The following is a 25,785-nucleotide window of genomic DNA, read 5'->3' as shown; positions in this document are numbered from 1 at the left end:
TTTTTATCATCAAATCTGCTACAAAAAATACAGAGTGTCAGACTAAGGGGGCAGCCACAGACCCCCTTAGGGTTGTTCCATAATACATGGTATATGCACCTTTTCAAAACTCTAACATATACCAAATTCCAAACACATCTGGCACTAAAGGTTTGTATATAGGATATATTCTTATACAAAGCCATAGCAAAGATCTCTTGGTGGCATATGTTTATAAATACATCATCACCTCCAAACAAGAACAGATACGTCCAAAATTAACTAACTATAAGATTGGAGCTCTTGGGAGTTTTGGGGGGAGGGGAGTGGTAGTGGTCAGAAAACAGTGGGAAGAGAAAAAGAAAAGATTCTCATCTCTACAGTTCACATTTGTGTATAATTTGCTTAAAGTTTTGTATTTAATAACGAAGATTGACACATTCCTAAAAGTCATATATCACTGTTACATCTAGAAGACAATGTCCACTCAATAAAAATCAGCTTTCAATGTTAACAGAAAAAAGAAAGACAAGAGTATTGAGATCTTGTTTCAATACTTTTTTTTTTTTGTAACTTGAACTCAAGGAGATTCCAAAAATATGAACAGATTGGTTTTCATTCTCCATAGACTAGTAAGCTGGCTATTTTTCTCTACTTTAATCTTTTCTACTTTATTCTTCAAAATCTTGGGTGAAAACAGTACACAATGAGGGGTCTATTTAATATGTATCTTTTCCTAAAATGCGTTTTCTAGAATTAAAAAGTTATTGAAATAGAAACAAACAAACAAAGAATAAGCAAAACAGATTAGGCTTTTAAAAAAAGATTCTTTAAAAGAAAGATTTTATTTATTTATTTGTCAGAGAGCGAAAGAGCACAAGCAGGGGGAGCAGCAGGCGGAGGGAGAAGCAGGCTTCTTACTGAGCAAGAGCCTGATGTGGGACTCAATCCCAGGACCCTTGGATCATGACCTAACTTGAATGTAGATGCTTAACTGACAGAGCCACCCAGGCATCCCAAGATTCTTTTTTTTTTTTTTAAGATTTTATTTTTAATCAGTCTCCACACCCAATGTAGGGCTCAAACTCACAACCCCAAGATCAAGAGTTGCATGCTCTACTGACTGAGCCAGCCAGATACCACTAAAAATAGATTCTAATTAACCCAGTAATCTTACTTCCCTGTTAGGTAGAACTATATGACTAATAAGAAAAATGAAAGGCCAAATTACATTTCATTATCAGACATTCCTTGGACAATCAAATATACTTCGTGTATCTTGATGGAAAATTAGATATATGCCATAACAATTAGAACCATTAAGGAGTAAAGAGAGTAAAAGTACAAGTTACCAAGACTGGTAAGTTCTGATTTAAATATATATATATTCTGTATTTTAAAAAGTAGGTCATATATACATAACTATGAAGATCTTGAATGACTGAAGGACAGAAATTAGGCATACCTAATGTTTAAAAAATACTTAAATAATAGTGTAGTCTTTAGAATAATAAGAAGGCTTTTTAATTTCTAATATAAAAACATAATAAGCAAATTTATTAAGCAAAGAATAATCTTATTATTCATAGTATAGATTAAGAGCAAGATAAATTTATTAAATAATCTCTGTAAATACATACACACAATTTACTCTAAGAAAATGTTCCAATAATCAGAGACAAAGTAATTCAGATCATTCAAGTTTTGGTTTGTGTATTTGTATTTTTTTGTTTTTTAATTTTTTGATGTGAATTAAAGATGCAGGTAAGGAAAATATAACCAGCATGGCAGAAATCCCATTACCTTCCTTTCAATGGGGATAAGAGAAAAACTGAGAAGAGAAATACAGTATGTGCAATATAGATATTTAATATAGAGATGGTTAGGAGAGATACCATTGAAATTATACTGACCTTTTGAGTTTTGCTTTATGACATTTATTTGTTGTTCTTTATAGTTTGTTTCTTTAAACAACCCGAATAGCTCTAATTCCATGCTAAAGAAAACTGCTAAAATACTCAGGTAGGATACTGAAAACATCTCAATATCATATAATATTAGATACAAAATAACTTGGAGATTTGCTGACCATTCAGGGCTCTCTTGAGCTTGGAGTTTAGGACTTTTGCCCCAGCAAAAGGTGTGTGATGGAAAAGCATGCTGCTAGAATCTGGGCTTTTAGAGTAGCCTTGCAGTGTGCAACAAAGAAACAGCCCTAGGTTACTGAAATAGATACTATAATGATTTTATACTTATTTTAAAATGGTGATATTATCAAAACACACATGAGATGCTCCCAAATACATGTTTCTTTGCTTTACGTTCATTTAACTGCAGAAAAGGCCGTGAAAGTAAGTACTTTTTGCTACCACCTCCGACTGAGCAACTGTGAAACTCAAGGTTACTGCATACATTTTTATTTCCCAAAGTGTTGCTTTCTTTAAAGTTTTGTTTTTATATTATAAATTTTGTATTTTGTATACGTAACTACTGTATATGCTACATATACTGCCAAAACAATGGATTATAATATAAATGTAGTAAAATAAGACTTCAGGCTAATGCTTCTTTCAAAAAATTTTGCTTATCACCCTGAAGCAGTAACTTTTAGCTATGACCAACAGCCTGCCCCATGAAAGACAACGTCAAGGGAATGAAAGGATAAGCCATACACTAGGAGAAAGACATCAGGAAAAGGAATAATTATGGAGACAGTAAAAAGACCCATGGTTTCCAAGAGTTGGGGAGAAGAGATAATAAAGGAAACACAGAGGATTTTTAGGGCAGTGAAAATCCTCTGTTATGATACTATAATGATAGGTGAAAGTCATTACACATTTGTCTACACTAATAGTATGTACAAGGTTGAACTCTAACTTAAACTGTGGACTTTGGGTGACTATCATGTGTCAGTGTGGGTTCATCAACTGTGACAAATGTACCACTTTGGTAGGAAATGTTGATAATGAGTTTATGCATGTGTGAAGGCAAAAGGCACATGGGAAATATCTTCATTCTCAGTTTTGCTGTGAACATAAAACTGCTCTTAAAGGATAAGTCTTTAATAAACAAATCACTCTTTGAGAAATATATACTGGATACATACAGGTGATTTTACATAGTGATACTGAAATTTTATATCAAACTAAAAAGCATTTTAAATTGTCAGTGTTGGAGTGCTTGGGTGGCTCAGTTGGCTAAGCATCTGCCTTCGGCTCAGGTCATGATCTCAGGGTCCTGGGACTGAGCCCCATATCAGGCTCCTTGTTCATTGGGGAGCCTGCTTTTCCCTCTCTCTCTGCCTGCCTGCCTGCCACTTCCCCTGTTAGTGCTCTGTTTCTCATTATCTCTCTCTGTGTGTCAAATAAATACATTAAAAAAATCTTTAAAAAAATAGTATTACTTTTATTGGGAAGATAGTAGAAGTGAGTTAATTATATCCTTATTATATCTAATATATCCTCACAAATATGAGTTACATATTCAGTAATTTTATATGTGAATTTAATACATAATTTTATCTATAATAATTTAGTAAATTAGATTCTATAGCATTTCAGATTAAAATTTACTGCAAAAGGCATTTAATTGTGAGGGTTTCTTTGGCTTATAATTGCTTTTTAAACTAACCTCCTTCACAAAATTCACATCTGAACTGATCTAAGAAAGAATAAAACATTCTATCCACATACACATGTGCATGCATGCACACATAGTTACAGGTGTACATACAGGCAAATGGCAATACTTTAATAATATATCAGGGCTTTAAAATATATTTAAGGGAAAAATAACTGTTATAACTGAAAAAAATCTAAAATATTAAAAGAAACAGGATGCAAAAAGTAAAAAGCTTGAATTGAAAATATAGTAATGTGCTTTACCACCTCACACCTCACTTCAGGTAGCCAGGTCAGGTTTTTTATCCAATTCTATTTTTGTTTCATTAATTTGTCATTAGAATTTTTTCTTTAATTTTTATCATTGTTGCATACAACATTTGAACTATGATTTATGACGGCATGGTTGAGGTACAATTCTGTCCTCTCTAATGACACAAAAAAAGAAGCCAAAAAAATAAAAACCTCTATAAATGAGTATTCACTGCAATAACTATTTAGGCCAAATTTTAGGAAGCAGGGACTGTAAGATATTCTCATTTGGAGTAGTACAAACTAAGATAGTGGACACAAGTTTTAACCTTGGATATTACTGTTTCTTAGAATATGAAACTTAATTCGTAATGTCCTCAAGGTGCAAATGCCATTAGATAAATTTGAAAAAAAAAAAAAAAAAAAAAAAAAAAAAAAAAAAAGGTGGGGGGCTGTTTGGGAAAATGATAGAAACCTATGGTTATCTTCTGCCACTAGATGGAGCCCAGGCATCTATATGGCAAAAAACTATGTTTACATTTGGCTATACTTGATTATTTAGAAACTCATATTGGAGTAGTATAATCTGAAGGAGAAATGGGGAGACATTAGGGTTTTTTAGACTGAAGTTTCTCTTGGTGAAATAAAAATTAACTAAAAGTAGATGTTACTTCTCTTAAGAGTTTTTTTTTCTTTTTTTCTTCTAATATAGATTCTCTAACATGCAAAACACATTGAACTATCTCTTTAGTTTCATACCTGCCTCTCAACATTCTATTTTGAAAAGGTTTCCTCAGAATTATTAACCATGCTCTTAAGATTATTCAAGTTTCATTTTTCTTGTTTTTTTGTTTTTTTCTGAACCCATTGATCATATGAAACATTCAATCCTGATCTTGATCATATGTATCTCTTATCTGTGGCAACAACGATTGCATTTAAAGAAGTGGCTTTCTCTCTTGTGAGGAAATGGCAAAACTCTCTGATCAAACAATGGGATGGATAACAAGTTCAAAAATGACAAATGGCCTACTTTGGACAAACAGGTATCACCCATTTTGCTGTGAGCTTCATCTTTAGGCCTCTGGGAAGTAGGGCACTAATAGAGGAAGGGCTCCTATGTGCAAAAGGCAGGGGGAGAAAGGAGAAGACAGACTTGGTATGTCCCACCTTCAATAATTAAACTGGTCAAATTTCTAAGTATTATCTTGGAAAAGATTTAAAAAATATAGTCCCAGGACAAACATATGAAAAATTCTGTAAACCGCTGAACAGTTCACAAACTTCCAAAAAACAGAATTTTGACATTTGTAGTTTATTTATTTGACAGAGAGAGACATAGCGAGAGAAGGAGCACAGCAGGGGTGAGGGGGGTGGGAGAGGGAGAAGCAAGCTCTCCACTAAGCAGAGAGCCCGATGCAGGGCTTGATCCCAGGATCCTGGGATCATGACCTGAGCTGAAGGCAGATGCTTAATGACTGAGCCACCCTGGAGGCCCAACATTTGTAGTCCTAATGTAAATTATTTCACTTCTTTTTTATATATCCTGAAAAATCACAGCATATAGTACTGGTGATTTTGCCAAGGCAGAGATTTGAACTTCATGTAGTGTTATGTTCATAACATAACACTTAGCTTAAGAGTTGGTCTAGTTAACTGCCTAGAATATGTATTGCAACTCAGCTCTTTGTCTCAGTTTATTATTTATGAAAGAAATGTTTTTTGACTTTTCTAAAAAACTTCTCTATATCATCATTTTGATGTTTTCTGTTTCATATTTGCAATTAATAGAAATATAGCTAAAGATTAAGCAAGCATGAGGCCAGTGTTCAGTGAAGAAGGTGAACCGAGTACTGGAGGAGACAAAACATCTTGGAGTAGGAAGCGTGTATTAGCTACCAAAAACAGTACTTGCACCTGGCTATCAGAAAGAAAAGGAACAGGTGTGGAAGTAACTGGACTGAGCCTGAGGCATCTTCCTGAAGCTTCGCTTGCTTCTTCACATCCAAAGATCTTGTGTTTAGCATCAATTTATCAGCTACTGAGTATGGGAAGACAGATATGTATAAATGCAAGATAGTTATGAAACCTATGAGTTTAATGAGGAAAAAAATATGAGAAAAAAACCAACTGTGGCACAGTGATATAAGAAATATAAATTACAACAGGATATTATGGGAAGGTTATCTTCCTTTGGGGTGTATACAGTTGGAAAGTGAGGAGAGAGGAGATGAGGCTTCCATGAGACCGTGATACAGTGATTCCTTGAGTTATTAAAAATTCAGGCAGGAAGGAGGATTGTGACTGAGAGCAAAGAAAGGAGATTCTTCCCATAGGTACGCTTCTCAGGCTGGAGTAAACCATGAAAAATTCACTTCTTTAAGGAGGAAGGTACCAGAATAATTGAAAGAAAAAGCTGGGCTGGAGAAGCTAATCATAAAGGATATTATCCTACTATGCCTAATGCCCAGAAACAGCCATTTAGAGTTTTAGGTGGAGAAAACTCATATTTTTATTTCAAAGTCAATCTGTATTCCTTTTTTTTTTTTTTTTAAAGATTTTATTTATTTATTTGAAGACAGAGATCACAAGTAGGCAGAGAGGCAGGCAGGGAGAGAAAGGAGGAGGAAGCAGGCTCCCCGCCGAGCAGAGAACCCGATGCTAGGCTCGATGCGGGGCTCGATGCGGGGCTCAATCCCAGGATACTGGGATCATGACCCGAGCCGAAGGCAGAGGCCTTAACCCACTGAGCCACTGAGGCGCCCCCAATCTGTATTCCTTTAAAAGTAAGTTTTAGAGTGTCTTTTGAAGGATAAGTCAAATCACATTACTGCTCTACTCAAAAATCCCCATGTTTTTATTACACTAGCCAACAAGTCTCTCCAGAGTCTGTTCCCGTGTTACCTCTTTGGTGCATCTCCTACTCCTCTCCCCTTCCATCAACTCTTTCCATTGATCTTCCAGCTCTTCCTTGGACACACCAATCATCCTCCCATAGCAGGGCTTGGAACCATTCTTTCCCCCTTTCTGGATTCCTGTACCCTAAAATAACAGTGCGACCTGCTCCTTTACGTCCTTCAGGTGTTCTGTAAGCGTTTGCAGAGAACACATAACATTCTTTGTGACCTTCTGTCCCCATGTCCAACTACCTCTCATATTGCCTTGCTTTGTTATTGCTTGTATCTGACTTTTCACGATGTAAAATGTTATTTATTCCATTAACTTATTTCCATAGTCTATCTTTACTAGACCCATTAAGGTTTTTTTCCCAATGAATTAAATCATTGTTGATAAAAATCATTAGTAAAAATTTCAGTAATGAGGACCTCCAACTGAAGTTGAGTAGTGCATAATGAGAGAGCCTCCACAATCAAATTAGAAGCTCCGAAGAGCACAAGACACTGTCTGTTCTTGCTTGATAGGAAAACATTTGCTCTGAAATGAAAACGAGAGGAGGCCAACTTGAATTTTTCTGTACTGTCCGAGAGCAATAACCTAGCAACTAGCTGGTGCCATTTTTACATAGTTAATATCAACTGACATGATAGTCGTCACTTATTGATACCTATACAGAATATATTTTGTTTTGTTCAGGTTCATATTTTATCTTCTTAAACCAGTGAGATTTCCCTCCCTCAATTTTACAGAAAGGGAAACAGACTGACCATGGGATAAGAAGTGGTAACTTTCTAGTTCAAATCCATCTCTGTGAGGTTGGATTCTATTTGATGGAGGGCATAAGGGAGATTCACAGCCCATGAAAGCCTTTTTTTTTTTTGAGTTTGGTGGAAGGCAGTGACGCAGTCCACTATAGTCAATAGAGTATCAGCCCTAAGCTTTAGATCAGAGAACTAAAAATAAAACAAGACATGTATTTGTAATCAAGGAATTTATGGACTGGCAAAGAGAAAAAATATCACCAATTTATAGAAAAATAGGGCATCATTTATTTTTGGTACAGAAGACTTAACTGTAAGATGTCATAGGAGGACTTGCTAAATATTTTTGAGACTACTATTTTTTAAACATCACAATCCTTCCCAATCACCAATGATAAGCTGAATTATTTCAAAATATTATAGAACAAATATATTCATCTGCCAATCTAGTACTAAGAAAAAAGAATCTTAACCTTGAAATGTAATTAGTGCCTCACTCAAAACCTCCTCCTCTGCTAATTTTGATATCGAAAAAGGAACTGATGACTTGGCAAAACAATCTAGATATGTGTAAAAGAAGATTTTGACAGTCATTGCTGTTGTAATTTCTGCATCTGAGTTACTAGAAAGTTTTAAGCTTTTCTGATATTAAGCATTCCCTTTACTTCAAATTTTGGCATGTGACTGCTTGAATTTCTATAATAGCCTTTACTCCGCTTGTTCTCACCAGCTACACACATTTTTTTCTGAGAAATATATGCCCAAATGCTTAATCTGCTTAGAGATACAGTATATTTTCATTGTTAACAGCATGGATTTTAAAATCAAATATTCTTGCATGCAGGTCACTGGTTGCTAGTTAAGTGACCTTGAACAACACATTTAACCTTCCTGTAAGTCTCACCTTTTTTATCTGACAAACGGAGGTGTAGAAATCAGCTTACCAAATGGTCCCAATGATCCACACTTTTTGGTATAGAAAATATACTTTTTGGAATGCACTGTTCTATAACATCCTCCCACAGTGAACCAGAATTGGTTCTGTGTGAGCCATAGAATATGGTAGAAGTAATGGTTTGTGACTTCTAAATATAGGTTATAAAAGGCATTACAACATCCCCCTTCTCCTCTTGAATTGTCCACCTGGGCAAGCCAGAAGCCATGCTTTAAAAACATTTAAGGAAGCAAGTGGAGAGGTTTATATGAGGAGAAACTGAGGTCACCAAGGTCAAAAGCTAGTACCATCTTGCTAAACTTGGAAGTGGGTCCTCCAGTCCTAGTCCAGCCTTCAGATGACTTCAACCCCAGCCAACGTATGACAAAAACTGCAAGACAGACCAAGTAAGGACTGCGCAGCTAAACCTTTCTTGAATTCCTGACCAACAGAAGCTGCAAGCAATTAAAATGAGTGTTACTGTTTAAGACCCTAAGGGTTAGGATAATTTGTTATATAGCTGTAGCAACCAACAGGAGTAATATCTGATTGAATTGTTTTAGGGATAAAATGAGGAAATGTATATAATGAGGTTAATGAAGTGACAAGCACACAGTACATGCTTAAAAACACTGTGGTAGATGCCACTAAAAGTGTGTGTGCGTGTGTGTGTGTGCGTGTGTGCGCACGTGCACGCCTGTGTGTATAGACAAGGGCTTAAAACTAGGAAAACAGAAAGTCCCGTCACATAGTTCTCTGTTTGATGGGCTAGATTGTATTTCCCAGCCTCCCTTTTAATTAAGAGTGGTCATGTGACTAAGTCTTGCCAGTGAATGGGGGCAGAAGTTCTAATATACTGCTTCTGATAGGGCCCCCAAACCCTCTAATGGACAGTATTCTACTCTGCTTTTATTTTTTCCTTTATAATGAAAGAAAAAACCCCTCATGATTTGGAAGGAGACTGAGCTCCTAAAAGAGCACATAGGAGGCTACACACCAAGTAAGAACACTAACAGTGATCTTTTAGGAAACAAAAAATAAACTTCTACTGTGGTAAACCACTGATACTCTGGAGTTTACCCATTATAATAGAGGGTATGATGTTAGCTAATATACACCTTCACTGGACACTGGTATCTTCCTCCCAATCAGGACCATTCTCTCTGTTATTGGCAGTGATTTCTGTGCCTAGTTCTGGTGTATCAAAGAAACTTAACAATGCATGAAAAAAAGATGGATCTCAAGTGTTAAAAGTACCATTAAGACTAGGATCTGTGTCATCAGAAACATCCACTAAATCAGTGTTAAAGAGACCATATCTTCAGGAACTGAATTCAATACACTTCACATAAAATTTTCTCTATTTTAATATATTTCCTCATTTTATCCTCTTTCTGATATTTTACCACACTTTCCCCTTTCACCAGCCCACTTTAGCTACAGCTTCTCGTCCAACCTAACCTGGTATCCTGATTTTCCCATTACTAGCTGTCTGACTTCGGACAAATCAAAATATGAAACAAGGCCTTTATTGTATAATTCCAAGAATAACTAATGTGAGGGGGCCATAAGAGTACCTGGTACTTATTAGAGGCTCAATAAATAATAACTATTATTATTCAAGATTACAGTTATTTACTAAAATTAGTTATATTTATATTCATTACCAAAATGAAAGTATATTTCATCTTTTTTGGATACAAAATGGTATTTAAAGCTATATGTTCATATTCAGATTATCTGGCAGATGTCACAGAATAATACCAATATTTCACATTACAGCATAAATTACACAATGTTCTCTGGGCATTCAAAAGTTAAATGGATCAGTTCTTTTTTTTTTTAAACTTTATTTTATTTTTTCAGTGTTCCAAGATTCATTGTTTATGCATCACACCCAGTGCTCCATGCAATACGTGCCCTCCTTAACTTTTTTAACCTTGAAATCTTTGTCAATAGAAACTCTTCATGAACACTAGAAGAACATGCTTATAGCCCAAACATATAACCAGAAAACTGAACTCAACTCTGTTTTACCATAATATCTTATGCTAATGGGATGATACACCTAACAAAATTTAACCAGCCTGCTGGTATTTATTTCAGAGCACCACTTTGTAGCCTGAAATGGACACTCATCCCAGCAGGTGCCAAGACTCACCAACAACACACTTTCAAGTTACATGCAAATTAAACACTGAAATTCTATAAAGAAAACACTTCACTATTTTCCCCCCAAAATAGAGTTCTTGTGCAATATTCTCTAATGAGTGTACTTAACAGATAGAGTAACTGACTTGGGGAGAAAAATCCCTTCTGGCTTAAAGAAACATCAAAGTCCATTTCACAAATGACAAATAAAATGTGACTTCCTTTCAACAAAACAAACACCTTGATGCTGATTCTTTGCCACATTAACAAGGGATTTAGAGTCCATATACTCCCTTTGAACTTGGTAGTAAGTTTCAGTGTACTTTAGCATGTTGATGTTAAATGTGGCCCTGACAAGCGCTAATGTATGCCCTTTGGGTTACTCGATACCCTCTATAGAGATGCACTACCGAATTAAAAAGAAAAAAAAAAAAAAAAAAAAGAAAAAGAGAGAGAGAGAAGAAAAAGAAAAAAAAAAAAGAAAGTTACTGGCATGGGTTCCAACATTCATTTATAAAGAAAATGACTATAGAAATCCATCACATTTAAAGTGCTTAGCAAAGATATTGATTATATAAATTATTTTACACTAATCTGGACATCACAATCAGTAGTTAAAAGCATGACTGTAATAAGTATCTGGGAAAAGTGGTTAAAATAATTGTAATTTGGTACTTAGTAGTCATTTTCCTTTGCAGAATTTCCAACTTCCAACTGTGTTTATTCTTAAAATATCTCTCCCCCCACAGTGATCTCAATATATCAGCATTTATAAAAGACTCACTATTTTAAATATCCCATAAAAGTTACTACAGACTATAAGTAAGCCCAAGCAAGAATGAAGGAAGCAAGTCACCAAGGGGAGGAATTAATTTCCCACAGCACAAAGAGGATTCGTGAGAGCAGGAATGTGTCAAAAGTGTCACAATTGCCTTTACTTTCTCATTTTTTTTTCTTTACCTGTAAAGAACTATTAATGAATGACTTAAAAAGTGGCCAAGGAAGGAGGCAAAGAGGAAGGAAGGACTCAAGGAGCAAATTTGAAACTATGCACATAATTTTGAATGATTTACTAGGAAGGTAAAACTTCGTATCATTTTGAAGTTTCAGAGAAGAACAAAAACCACTAATCAAAATGTGTTATTTAGGTCCTTGTTGATTAGTTTATTTCAAGGAATGTGTATGTGCTAGTTTGTATATTTATAATGAAAATCATTTGCTTTCAAATAATAACATCTTTGAGGCATTTTAGGGGAAAAAAAGGTATCACCTCATTCTATTTTTCCTTTTGTGATATCAGAGTGATGGAAAGTAGGTGATTAGAAACTACCAATCTACTGTGGCTTCGACCTTGCCCTCCCCTGGGGCAGTGGATTATTTCTACATCACAGTATCTGTTAGTTAATACCAAAGGCTTCGTCCAACTTCAAAGCAGAGATATTAAAGGCTCACTTTCCACTACAAGCAGGTGTATTTTTATTAGCTTTCTCTTTCAAAATTGCTATGACTTCACTTGCAGATATCCCGCCAACTGCCATTATTGAAAGCCTTACTATAATTGCTAAGTTACATGCAATGTCTGAAGCACAAAACCAGTGTCACTCGCAGGCCTCCAACAATTGACTGAAACCAAGTGTTACATCATTAAAGCTGAATTACAACACACCCATGGCGTGTTTTCCATGTGTGCTAATTTAAACAATAGTACAGCAAAACCTGGCTATAAATTCACAGATCCCCAATTTGTTCAAATTCATGAACAATAAGAGCTGTCTGAGTGCCTTTTCTGGCTCTATTTGAGTCAGAAATGTCATGTACCAAAATTAAATGTCTGTTTGGATTTAACTGGAGATGGAAATGCTAGCTTTATGTTGTAAATTTAAACAACCTGCCACAAAGGGAGACTCACATTTGTATCACTTGGGAAGGCGTATTCATCTCTAATTGCTTAGGGTAACACAAATAAACTAACGTGAAGTGTTCGGTTTCTTAACTGGTTTTGTACAGAATAAATCAGATGAAGTGATGAAGGCATGGGTTTTCAGTGGGTTCAGATTGGATTTCTTTACTTTGATACAGTTGGATAAGGAATCGATGCATTCCATTATTATTAATGACTAGGAAGTTTTCTGGAAATTCATGAAAACTCGGTAAGACATTCATTAGTGCTGATAAAAAAATATCAGCAGCATACTCATATTACTTTTTTTTTTCTAATTAGGTTCAACCCATTCCATTATTCAGTGATCTAAGTGGAAATATTTCTTCTGCTGTAGTGGTACGCAAAGCTATTATAATTACTTTTTAAAAAGGTCGACAACTTTTTTTATTCAGCTTCAGTGATTTTATGGTGCCTAGATTCCACCGGAAAATATTTAGTCACTCACTTACTTGGATAGAAATCCATCACCTGGAATAGAAATCATTGTTAATGTGCCAGCATCTTTGTGCAGACAGGCCCTGAAAATATATACTAGGTAAGGCCACTGCCAAATGACTTGTGTCTAGCCAGCACTACCTTTCAAATGTTTTCTGCATACCAGTCACTTTTAAGATTTATTGAAGCCTGTGTAGGTAAATATATTTTAGCTTTCATACCCAAAACTTAGATAATACAGTAGCACTGTACACTCTACATATTACCTTTCTTCAGTTGTGGTTTCAGTAGCCACTCACAATATTCATATTTCTTAGCAAAACCGAACAAGGGTCTTCACATTACTTTAAACAGATCGCATTAAGCTAAACTCAGGAGTTTCGTATATTTTATTAATCCCTAGAGAAATCAGTTTAGTTTCTTAAACACCCTATCATGACAAAATACATCTCAATAAACAGAAGACCTACTCCAAAATATATGAGAGAACTGGGGCCCTATAAAAATATACTATAATCTTAAAGCTAAGTGCTATGCCAGGCTAAATCAACTAACTACTCCTGCACTCTATTATTTATATCCTTGCATTCATGTAAAAAGTAAATAGCTTCTACACACACAAACATACACATATATACACATCAAAAAAAGTTACGGGTAATCACTTCTACCACATTCAATTTACATCATAAATTATGACAGCAAAAGAAATCTATCACAGCCACCAAAGCGGGGGGAAAAACCCTAAAAAACTATGCTCTCACCACAAATATATGTCCACCCAGTTCTTTCCTTTATTTAGAAAATCTCAGTGCCAACTGAATCAAAGCAACCATACTATTTTAGGGTTTATTTGTTTTCTTTAAATTTGGCGGACAGTGTTCTTTCCTATAAAATTGGTTGACTCAATATGGAAAAAAATATCCACCCTTAACTTTCAGCATACCCACTTGTTATTCTTCATCTTGAATCCCAAAATTAATCTTACTGATTCATGTTTAAGGATTGCTGTTGAATAAAAAATATTTTATGAAGTTATGTGTTCTGAGTTAATGCATTTGGGGAAATTTAATTGTCATTTAAATGTGTGCCACTGAATATGTTAATCACATTCTTTAGCTTGTAGGATCTGGGCTGTTAAAGCCATCTTCAAATATTTGTCATTTGACTACTTTGTGTGTTTTGATACACAGTGAGAAAGGCATGGAGAAACCAATCTATGTATTTCAATTTTTTTTTTTTAGATTTTTTTTTTATTTGACAGAGAGAGATCATAAGCAGGCAGAGAGGCACGCAGAGAGAGAGAGAGAGGGAAGCAGGCTCCCTGCTGAGCAGAGAGCCCAATGCGGAACTCGATCCCAGCACCCTGAGATCATGACCTGAGCCGAAGGCAGCGGCTTAACCCACTGAGCCACCCAGGCGCCCCTGTTATTTCAATTTAAATCTATCTACTTTAAGTACTAAGTTGTAGCATTTACATGATTACAAGGCATTTATTGAGTAACTGCTTATCAGGCCCTTTGTATTTCAGCAAATCAAGATGGCCTAGACTGTATTTACATTTAGACTGTAATTTTCCCAAACCACATAAACAAAACCATTTTGACACCTGGTCCTTTAAAGTTCATGAACTTTAACATCTGAAAACATGTGCAGGATTGTCAAATATTGCAGTGCCCTCCCTGGGGGGCGGCTGAACATACGTAATTATGTGTATCACAAGTCACATGCCATTGCATTCTCTAAAAAGAAAGTAACTGGGCCCTTTTATCCAGGCAGCAAAACATCCCAGCCCTGAATCCTTGCAGTAAGGAACAAGGACTCCGAGGGAGGAAGAAACTTAACTGTAACCACAGGTTTTCTAAGTTGTAGTAAAGCATACCCACTTGTTCTAAATTTCCTTTCATTCAAAACACGTATACAGTAGCAAATAATAATGCTGGAAGTGCACAAGGAAGAGTTTAAGTTAAAAAATTACATTTCGATAACTGTGCATATTTTATGATGGTATAACTTATGTGCTCAATCATTCCAGGTGGGAGAAAAAAAGACGAAGAGGGGAGCTAGGCAACAAGAGGAACGATCATCCATAACCAGATGTGTCCCATAGCTTAGAAAAGCTAAGAGGGACATTTGATGGTATCTACTACCCCGGCTGCTCATCTCTGCCTTGTCAGAGATCTTCCAAGCTGAGCAAATGATTTTGGCGAATGGGGCAGATGAGAAGGCTGATTAAGTTCACGCTTACATGAAAATAGCATCACCTCCCCAGAGAAGAGTTTTTTATAATTCTGCAAGGGGAAAGGGGAGGGCCAACTGCAACCCACCTGCTTACGCTGCACAGTCTGAAAGCTTGTTAGCAAAGGCTCTCAAAATGCCCTAGTAGGAGCAGCAGCAGCACCGCAAAATCTCTTTAGCAGTCTTTGTCCACCTGTTGCTGAGTGCAGCGAATGGCTGAGTCCTACCAGTTGTTTCTTACATTGACTAGATCGCTGGCCCTTTTTACCCCGGGGCAGATAAATTGAGGCACCTGGGCTCCACCTTTCCAACTCTGAAGAGCAAAATGAAGCTACTCTCCAGTGGATTCTCCGCCCCAGCAATTAACTGAAGAAAACAATTAAAGGCTCAAAGGCAGACGTAATAGAGAATCTGGGGTTGTGATTAAGCAGTGACTTGGGATGGCTAGAGGGAATCATGAAAATTTTATCTCCAGGGGAGAGGACTGTTTTCTAAGTACTTTAGATACACTTTCATGTATGTGAACAACGTTTTTGTTTTTTTTAATCATCGACTGAAATATAATCTGATTTCATTTTTTAAACATTCTTTTCATTTTTTTATCAAGGTGAATTTTTTTTTAAATTATTTATTTAACAGAGAGAGAGATCACAAGTAGGCAGAGAGGAAGACAGAGAGAGAGAGGGGGAAGCAGGCTCCTCGCTGAGCTGACAGCCCGATGTGGGGCTCGATCCCAAGACCCTGAGATCATGACCCGAGCTGAAGGCAGAGGCTTAACCCACTGAGCCACCCAGGCACCCCTATCAAGGTGAAATTTTATGTGAATTTATTTTTAACTGTAGATAAGAACAATATAATTACATTTTAATAATTCAAATTAATAGTTACCTAAAATCTTTTGTTGCTGCATCTCTGCTTTTCAGATTTGGTAGCTGTGAAGCTCTGACCTTCTTATATTATCTAATTTTAAGGTCAACACTGATGGCAAAGACTTTCAAAACTCTTCCACATGTATCTATCTCCACAGGTCTCCTCTCCTACCACTGCAGTCCCTATTCAGGAACCAGAGGAATTCCATGCATCCTCAAAATGAAATCATCCTTATTTTTTTAAATTCAACCAACTTTAAAATAAATTTATCACTGAAATTTATAAATGAAAAAAGAGATGGATGAAAATTTATTTCAAAAAAGAGTAGATTTCATGAGTACCTACACCAAAACTTCCATTAAAAATACAATGCACGGAATCAATCCTCTTCACCTAATTGCACTTCCTGTAAGTATTTATATCCATTAGATCTTTACTTTAATACTGATCAATGTTTGGGAGAGGAAATTGAATCCCAGTTGCCTGATAAGGCACTGAAGAACTGGTAATGATGCCAAATTATATTATCTAATGAAAACAAATTATATTATCTAATCTGTTCTTATAGTAAATTAGAATGCATTTTTTAAAAAAGTAGATGGTAACTGGTGGTTCTCAAAAACTGTTTCAATCAGAAATAATCATTTTATAGATTAATCATATTTAAATAAATTCAAATAAGGTAACATGGGTTAGTGCTGAAATTGTTTCATGCTTGCATTTTTGTGTTAGAAAGGAAACCTATCTTATCTCTCCAAATTAATCAGCTCCATGGATCTTTAAATAGATGTCTCCCAAATTTATATTTCCAGCTTCAACAACCCTATTATTTCCAAACTTGCATTTCCACGCATAGATATAGAGCAGGCAATTAGATATATAGCTCTGAAGTTCAACAGAAAAACCAGGAAAGGTTACATAAAATGTTACGTCAATAGCATTTAGAAGGAATTTAAGCCCATGAGACTGAGTAGAGATTATATAACACAATGAAAGCAAGAGAGAGGACTGAGCCCCAAGGAACTACAGGAATTGAAGTTTAGAAAAAAAAAAGTTGGTTCTAGCAGCTGCAAAGTAGTGGCTAGTAAGGCAGGAATAAAACTTGCAAGAGTGAATTGCTGTGGAAACTAGAAGGAATGAGGGAGGAGGGAAAGGTCAGGGTTATTGCCCTGAAATTTAACTGAAGTGAATTCATAAATATCTATCCTTTTCCACCTCAGGAAATTTTTTTTTAAATTTTTTTATTATTTATTTATTTTCTTCAGCATAACAGTATTCATTGTTTTTGCACAACACCCAGTGCTCCATGCAAAACGTGCCCTCCCTATTACCCACCACCTGTTCCCCCAACCTCCCACCCCTGACCCTTCAAAACCCTCAGGTTGTTTTTCAGAGTCCATAGTCTCTTATGGTTCACCTCCCCTTCCAAATTTTTTTTTTTTTAATAAACATATAATGTATTTTTATCCCCAGGGGTACAGGTCTGTGAATCGCCAGGTTTACACACTTCACAGCACTCACCATAGCACATACACTACCCAATGTCCATAACCCCCTCCCCTTCTCCCAACCCCACCTCCCCCCCCCGCAACCCCCAGTCTGTTTTGTGAGATTAAGAGTCATTTATGGTTTGTCTCCCTCCCAATCCCATCTTGTTTCATTTATTCTTCTCCTATCCCCCTAACCCCCCATGTTGCTTCTCCATGTCCTCATATCAGGGAGATCATATGATAGTTGTCTTTCTCCGATTGACTTATTTCACTAAGCATGATACGCTCTAGTTCCATCCACGTCGTCGCAAATGGCAAGATTTCATTTCTTTTGATGGCTGCATAGTATTCCATTGTGTATATATACCACATCTTCTTTATCCATTCATCTGTTGATGGACATCTAGGTTCTTTCCATAGTTTGGCTATTGTAGACATTGCTGCTATAAACATTCAGGTACACGTGCCCCTTCGGATCACTATGTTTGTATCTTTAGGGTAAATACCCAGTAGTGCAATTGCTGGGTCATAGGGTAGTTCTATTTTCAACCTTTTGAGGAACCTCCATGCTGTTTTCCAGAGTGGTTGCACCAGCTTGCATTCCCACCAACAGTGGAGGAGGGTTCCCCTTTCTCCGCATCCTCGCCAGCATCTGTCGTTTCCTGACTTGTTAATTTTAGCCATTCTGACTGGTGTGAGGTGGTATCTCATTGTGGTTTTGATTTGTATTTCCCTGATGCCGCACCTCAGGAAATTTTATTCATCTTTTAAATCCAATGTTAATGACTCTACTGGCAAACTTTCCCTCTCCCTTCTCATCTCCTACCCTTACCACGTAGTTAGACCAGACTTTAGGTCAACCTCATCACACGTCCTCCAAGGCAGTATCATTAATAAAAGTGCTCAGAATAGGAGTATTTTGAGGAATTTAAGAGACCTGGTCTTGCTGTCCTGACCAGGCTTTAAAAAAAATAGCTTACTTCATTAATCTATGTATTTAGAAAGGAACTGTCACATGTGCTAGTATACTGATCAATATCATTGTCATTTTTATTCTTTATGTGGGAGTGTAGCATAGAAGCAAAAATATAGAGTTGCCTCGATGGCTCACTTGGTTAAATGTCTGCCTTTGGCTCAGGTCATGATCTTAGGGTCCTGGGATTGAGCCCTACCGGAGGCTCCCTGCTCATTGGGGAGCCTGCTTCTCTCTCCCTCTGTCCCTCTCCGCGCCCCCCTCACCTAACCCATGTCTTGTGCTCTCTCACTCCGCTCTTTCTTAAATACATAAAATCTTAAAAAAAAAAAAGAAGAAGAAGAAGCAGCAGCAGCAAAAGTACAGACAGAGAAATGGTTTGAATTCTACCCTTACAACTTAAAGCATATGACCTTGGACAACTCAACTCTCTAGGCCAAAATTTCCTCATCTGAGAAGTGTAGGTAATAATACGTTCTAAAACACATGTGAAGAGTAAATAAAATGCATATGTAGAATGGAGTAGATACTTGACAAATATCAGTGGCCTTCTTTTTATGGATGCTTTGCCTTCCTGGAAACTCACAGGGCACATAATAATAATTACACAAATAGAAATCTATAAGAAATATCGTATTTTCTTATAGCAATTATTAGAACCTGAATTGCATATGATATTCAGTCAATGAAAACTTAAAGACTCATTCACTCACTCTTATTTCATCTTAAATTAGGGTTTAAATATCAAATTATAACTACAAACTATATTGTATCAAATATTTAACTCATTTCCTATCCTGACACTAGCATACCTCTAAGTATTATGAAATATAAGACATCAGTTTCATAGTTTCTGAATTACATTTTGCTGTAATATTAACCACCAAACCTCTGCAAAACTTAATTTGATGCTAGTAATTGCCTTTCAAATGTGATCCTGAATCACAAAAAGGAGAAGAGAGAGATCCGTTTATTACTTAGTACTGAAATAGTGTACAAAATTTGTTCTGGTAGCATGTGTTAAACCTAGTTTAAAAGTAGAAATTTGTACTCATTCATGCACACATGGGAAATGAGATTTAGAAAATAATTTTTCCTTCAGCTACTCATAAAATTCATTGGAAGATACTGGCAATCACTTTCTTCTTACAGATTTGGGAATTCAAAAAAAGAAACAACTTGGCAGTCACTGGGGTTGATAAAAATAAAAATGATACAATTCCAAGCTTAATAGTAAATCAAGAATTTCTTGATTACCCATTTAGAAAATAATACATATTTTTGGTCACTGATATCTAGAGAATCTAATACCCATGGCACATGGTAATAAATCAGTATTTATTGAATAAACAAATGCATATATGTAATAATTATAATTATATATAATTACAAATATATAATTATATTTAATTACAGATATAATTATTGTATATAATAATTTGTATATACAGTTACATATATAGTATATATATACATATGACTATATATATACAAATTATATACAATAATTATATTTGTAATTAAATATATAGTTGTATGTATATAGTTGTATCTATATATATACATATATAGTTGTATGTATATATATAATTGTATGTGTATCTATAATTACAACTATTTATGACCTAATATCCTTAGGGAGTTTGGGCTTTCTCCAACACTCACTGAATTGTAAGCATAGCTTATTTTGTAGTGGACCAGCAATTTCAGATCTAGAAGTAATGTGAATAATAAAAATATCTGACAATCTGAAGTTAGGAATACTAATCAATATTTTCTTTGCTTTTTTCAAAAAAAAATAGTTCTGCATTAGCAATACTGTAGGGCCTCCTCCAAGGTATGATGCTTTTTTATGGGTTGAATAAATCTCTTAAAGTACTCTCAACTTTTTATCTAAATTAAATCGTTCTTACTGGTTTTTTTATGTTAATTTCTCTCTAATGAGACTGTCCTTTTCCTGAGATGCACTGAAAGAGATAAATGGTCCTAAGGCTCTCAGAGTTTCTCAATTCTATGCCTCTATCCAGAGGGTGACTATCCTAGTTGAAGTCACTGTCACATCTGACCAAGATTATTGCAATAAATCCTGTCACTCACCCATTCCTCACCAATTCTTTCTTTTCAAAACCATTTCTGTGAACCAGAGTAAAATGTGAATCTAATCAAGTGGCCTCTTTGCTTAAAATTCTTCAATGTATGGTTATAATGGCCTGAGGACCAAGACCCCAACTCCTTAATGTGCATTTTCCACACATCTTTTCCTGCTGCTGCTCTTCTTCATTTTTCTAATATTATCCCTTGTGTTCTTCTACTCTCAGGTAACACTACAGTCATAAAAAACCATTGCCAGTTTCCCAACACAGCAGGCATTTTCTTACCTACTGGCCTTGGTCCGAACTTCTTGGTCTGCTTGAAATTTTCTCACAATCCTTCAGTTGGGAAGCTTCCACTCATGTTCACAATACACACTGCCACCTTGGGTAATCTTATCACACACTACATCTGTATTATGTATGTTTTTCTTCTATGTTCTCTCAGTGCAATGTGTATATCAAAATCTGCTGGATTTACTAGTTTACTTGATCACGTCTTCCAAATTCTTAAAGACTAGAATAATGTCTCATTTGCCATTCTCCCCAGTATCTGCCTCAATACTTGGTGATGATAATGCCATTATTGTTTTTATCACCATCAGTAGCAGGTAGCAATTGGTATTTACCTTAGAGCAGAAATCACCCTAAGCACTTTACATATAATATTTGATTTAATTCTCATAAAAATTCCATTATTACCTCCAGAAATCATGAAAACTTGCTTACCAATATTCACACAGCTGGAAAATATCAAAGCCAGGACCCCAACCAAGATTTGTACGAGTCCAGACTTTCTGTTCCTAACCGTTGTTAACAATTCCATCACAAAGTTGGTACTTAATATATTTGTTGAGTATGTGAGTGACTGGGGGATTTATTAAATAAAAGTAAGGTGAATGAAACAAATCTTTTAATAAAATGTTAATTACATTAAAAGTGCTAATATAATTATTACTTAATATAGGTAAACATTTTTCTTATAAATTAAAGAGAGGGTCATTTAAATGGATTTTGTTTTCAATAGGAAGGAAAATACTGATGATGTCTTGGTAGATGTAGTAAAAAAAAAAGATGGGTTAAATTCAGGTAAATTTCAAAACCCATTGATAGTATTCTTTGCCATATAAAAACTATACATTTGAAACTGGAAACAGGCATCTCAAACTGCATATCCTGTATATTAGCTTTCAATCAGCAATGTAAACAATGTAATATAAGCATTACATAGACTCCACATTAAGATAAACCAAACCACTTCTGCCAAGACAGATGTAATCACTCAAATTCCATTGGGAAAGAGGTAACAGCATTATTTGGTCTAGGTCTCAAGTACTTTATTTAGTAAATAACTTGGGTTTTGTTTATTCATTTCTTCATAACACCTATTTCCAACATTTAAACATTACAAAGTGTTTCAAGTATTCTGGACTTAAGATTCAATGGTAAAACATGACATTTGTTAATCTCCCTTCATCAAGCAATTTTTATTTGACAGTTATGGGGATAATTTACTTTAATTACTCATTCTTGCATAACACCTAACTACTAAGAGGAATACTGTATTGTTACCTTTCCTTATATTTCAAGCCTCCTCATTTCTTTTAATCACAGATATAAAAGTAAAACACAGACAATTTGAAAAGTTATATTCAGAAAAATTCAACAACTTGATTTTAGCCAAGTTGCTACTTTCTCAAGTTATTCAAGGATTAAAACCTGAAAAATGAGTTGACCATATGCAGCATGTGGCTCTGGAGAACTGTTACTTTAGTGCTGATCATAAGCAAAAAACAAAGCTGTCTGAATTGAATTGTACCTTATTACTTTTTAAATTAGATCCACTTGTTTAAATTAAAAGTGCATTTCAAGTAACCTTATATATTTAAATTGACATGTTTTTATGCATTATACTTCTTTTTAAAAAGTACTCTTTGGAGTGTTAGTACAGGTCCTTTTTAAAAACTAGGTACTATATTCACATGAATCAGACTTTAAAAGATTCTGTGAGAAGTTCCTTTCCACATCTGTTCTCCTACCAAGCAAATCCTCTCCCCAGAAGATTCCAATGTCACTGTTTTTGTGTGTCTGCATGTGTATGTGTATACTCCCTAATAAATTTAATGGAATACAACCACATATATATATGAATACTAAAAGACCTAGATCCATGCCTTGGTTTTTTAATAACCAGGTAACTCAGGACAAGTCACTTAATCTTTTAGACATAGGGTACATCTGTAAAGTAAAAAAAGATGATGAGGTTCCAATTCTAAAATAGCTCAAGTGATGGAAGCTAACAAAAGCCGTTTATCCCTTCATTTATTTTCATCTCAAAGCTTAAACATCCTTCTTGAACCTCTAATAGGAAATCTAGTCATTTTGTTCTATGGTAAATAGCTATAGGGAGCCACGTGCTATCTGTAACTTCCATTTGCCTATCCTGCTGGATGTCTATGAACTGAGAGAATCTAAATCCTGTCTAGAGGACCTGCCTTCATGAACTCAAACTTTTCCTTCCCTTCAATTCACTGATGTCCTAAGGGAAGGCAGACTCAGGATGGCCAAATCTTCGAATTTCTCAAGAGAAACCATTGATCCAAGTTCTTAAAGCCTCCTGAATGAAAAATGTTGGTAACCTATCAAATTTTAAATTAAACACAAATAGCTCTGTGCAGGAGAAACAAAATCCAACCAAAGGCTGGATTTAGCTTATGAACCCTGAGTTTCAGTCTAGAATCTGCTGACCCAGAGGCACCCAAATTAAACAGTCTGTTACTGCCACCACCCTGATACTAGAGGCAGAACATTGATGGAACAGTAGACCTATCCTTATGTAAAAAGTGACCCCTTATAACTTCTCCTGTCTTTACTGTTAATAAAGTAAAGTTCACTCACTCATAGTTCCGGCTCTCAAAAACACGTCTCTGTGGTTAACTATTGCTCTTTGTGACTTTTGTCATCCCAAGATAGCTTTGATCATCACCGTTATGGTTTCATAATAATGTTTTACTATATATATGTGCATATATTCTATTACATAATATCAACCACATTACATTATATATTCTCTCTCTCTCTATATATATATATAATACAATGTTTTATGTTAATGTTTGGTCATAAGTGGGAGTAAATGGAAGCCCCCTTCACCTGTAATCCAAAGAGAATAATAAAGCCTTTCAAAGTCCAACTTTCCACCAAAGGCCCATATCCCAATGATCCAACTCCATTTCCAAAGGATACCGTAGTTCATTCATCTAGACTCTCTATCTTTTGACAGATTCCCCCTATCAACATACATTTACATACTACTAAGGCCAAATACGTGCTACTTAGAATGACTCTGGCCTGGAATAAGCAAGTGAATTTCACTGAATGATAGATAAAACTGCCACTGTCAGATGACAAAAGGTGGTATGAAGAGAGTAACCAGAATTTCAAACTTTTAAGTAAAATTAATTGTCCTGGCATACATTCTATGGCTATTTGGGAACAAGTATTCTCACATATGTTATTCTACTACAGGTGTGGCTACATTTCTTTCTAATTGCTGCTTTGTGACACTTGTGTACTGTACAAAGAATCAACTATTTTAAGGGCTGTTATTACTGGCCTTAAATATGAGTAAAGTATCTCCCTGATTTTCACTTGAAGATTTTCTTTTGGAATAAGGGAAAAAGGGTGAGCTAAAAGTATCACTGCAGATTGAAATAAGTTCACCATTTTAGTTAGGGTAGGGTTGAATTTAAAATAAATGGAAATCTCATACAAATTTATCCACAGCCTTCAGCAATCATCTGAAGAATATGTAGGAAGCAGAAAAATAATTTTTTCACTTCCAGAGTGTCACTAACAAAATGGGAGAGCAGACCTTAAAGTTTCTCTAAATTATCTGCCCAAGGCATGTTGATTAAATGCTTCCACATGCTTATCATAAATCACTATGAGTCTCAAATTAAGACTGATTTCTGTGATACCCCAGTGGATTTATAATTAACACTTTATGAGAACAAAGTGACAGAAATATATGCCATGGTTGCTTTTACTCTAGGCACACTGACAGTAAGTTAATCTTGCTGGCTGTTGATAACACTCCCTATGCAGAGCTGGTCTCTGTTTTTAGCACAAGGATTCTTAGTGTACTTCAAGACTTGCTATCATTTACATCAATGATATTGGCTTTAGTATTTCAATACCCAATGGTCTCTCAGTCACAGATTTGTTCCAGCCTCCTCTCTGATGATCTGAACCCAGTTCCATTGGCCTGGAACCCCTGTAACCTCCATCCTTACCTCTAAGGAAGTTTGCATGGAAGATGGACTCACACAAACAAGCTGTTTATTATCTACTTCAATTTTTCATTTGTTTGGAGTGACTTTGTATGTTGAAAAGAGTCCGATGGTGATTATATGGAGGTTCAGTTAGAGTCCCACAAAGTGCAATTAGGATGTTTACTCTCTCAGTTCTGTCTTTTAAAAAAATCTCACAGATTTGGGGCACCTGGGTGGCTCAGTGGATTAAGCCACTACCTTCAGCTCAGGTCATGATCTCAGGGTCCTGGGATCGAGCCCTGCATCAGGCTCTCTGCTCCGCAGGGAGCCTGCTTCCCTTCCTCTCTCTGCCTGCCTCTCTGCCTACTTGTGATCTCTCTCTCTGTCAAATGAATAAATAAAATCTTAAAAAAAAAAAACCTCACAGATTCAACTCTATTTCTCAAAGATTCCTCAGAATCCCCTTCTTCTTAGTAAGTTAAATATATGACTATAAACCAATAGCAGCTATTTTATGTTTTTTTTTCAATCACACAACCAGTATGAAATCTTACACACTGAAGTAACTTTAGAAGTCTACCGTATTCCCTTAACTTTACAAATGGTGAAGCTGAGAACCAAGTGATCTCCCTCATGTTGTTAATTCATAAGAGCCATGTGTCTGGAATCTGACTCCAATTTTTTTCCGACTCATCACAGTAATTTTTATAGTTGTGCAAAGGTAGTCCAAGCCACTGTGGGACATTGTAACAAACAAACAATTTAAGAGAGATATTATACCTTCATGTGCTATACCGTAGATCAAAATCCTTGTTAAGTATTGAATTTTGGTAGAAATAATATAAAAGACAGGATAAACTATATGGAAAAATCCATAT

At 35.6% G+C, this 25,785-nt stretch overlaps 1 protein-coding gene across 3 annotated transcripts in view; it reads right to left on the bottom strand.

The window, feature by feature from the left end:
• AGMO (alkylglycerol monooxygenase) overlaps positions 1-25,785 on the bottom strand; it is a 371,384-nt gene that overhangs the window by 102,774 nt on the left and 242,825 nt on the right. The gene's annotated exons all lie outside the window — the stretch shown is intronic.

The sequence above is a fragment of the Meles meles genome, chromosome 10, assembly GCF_922984935.1.
Source record: "Meles meles chromosome 10, mMelMel3.1 paternal haplotype, whole genome shotgun sequence".
Taxonomy (NCBI): Eukaryota; Metazoa; Chordata; class Mammalia; order Carnivora; family Mustelidae; genus Meles; species Meles meles.
Note: the sequence above shows the minus strand (reverse complement) of the source record. Positions and strands in the feature narration are given on the sequence as shown.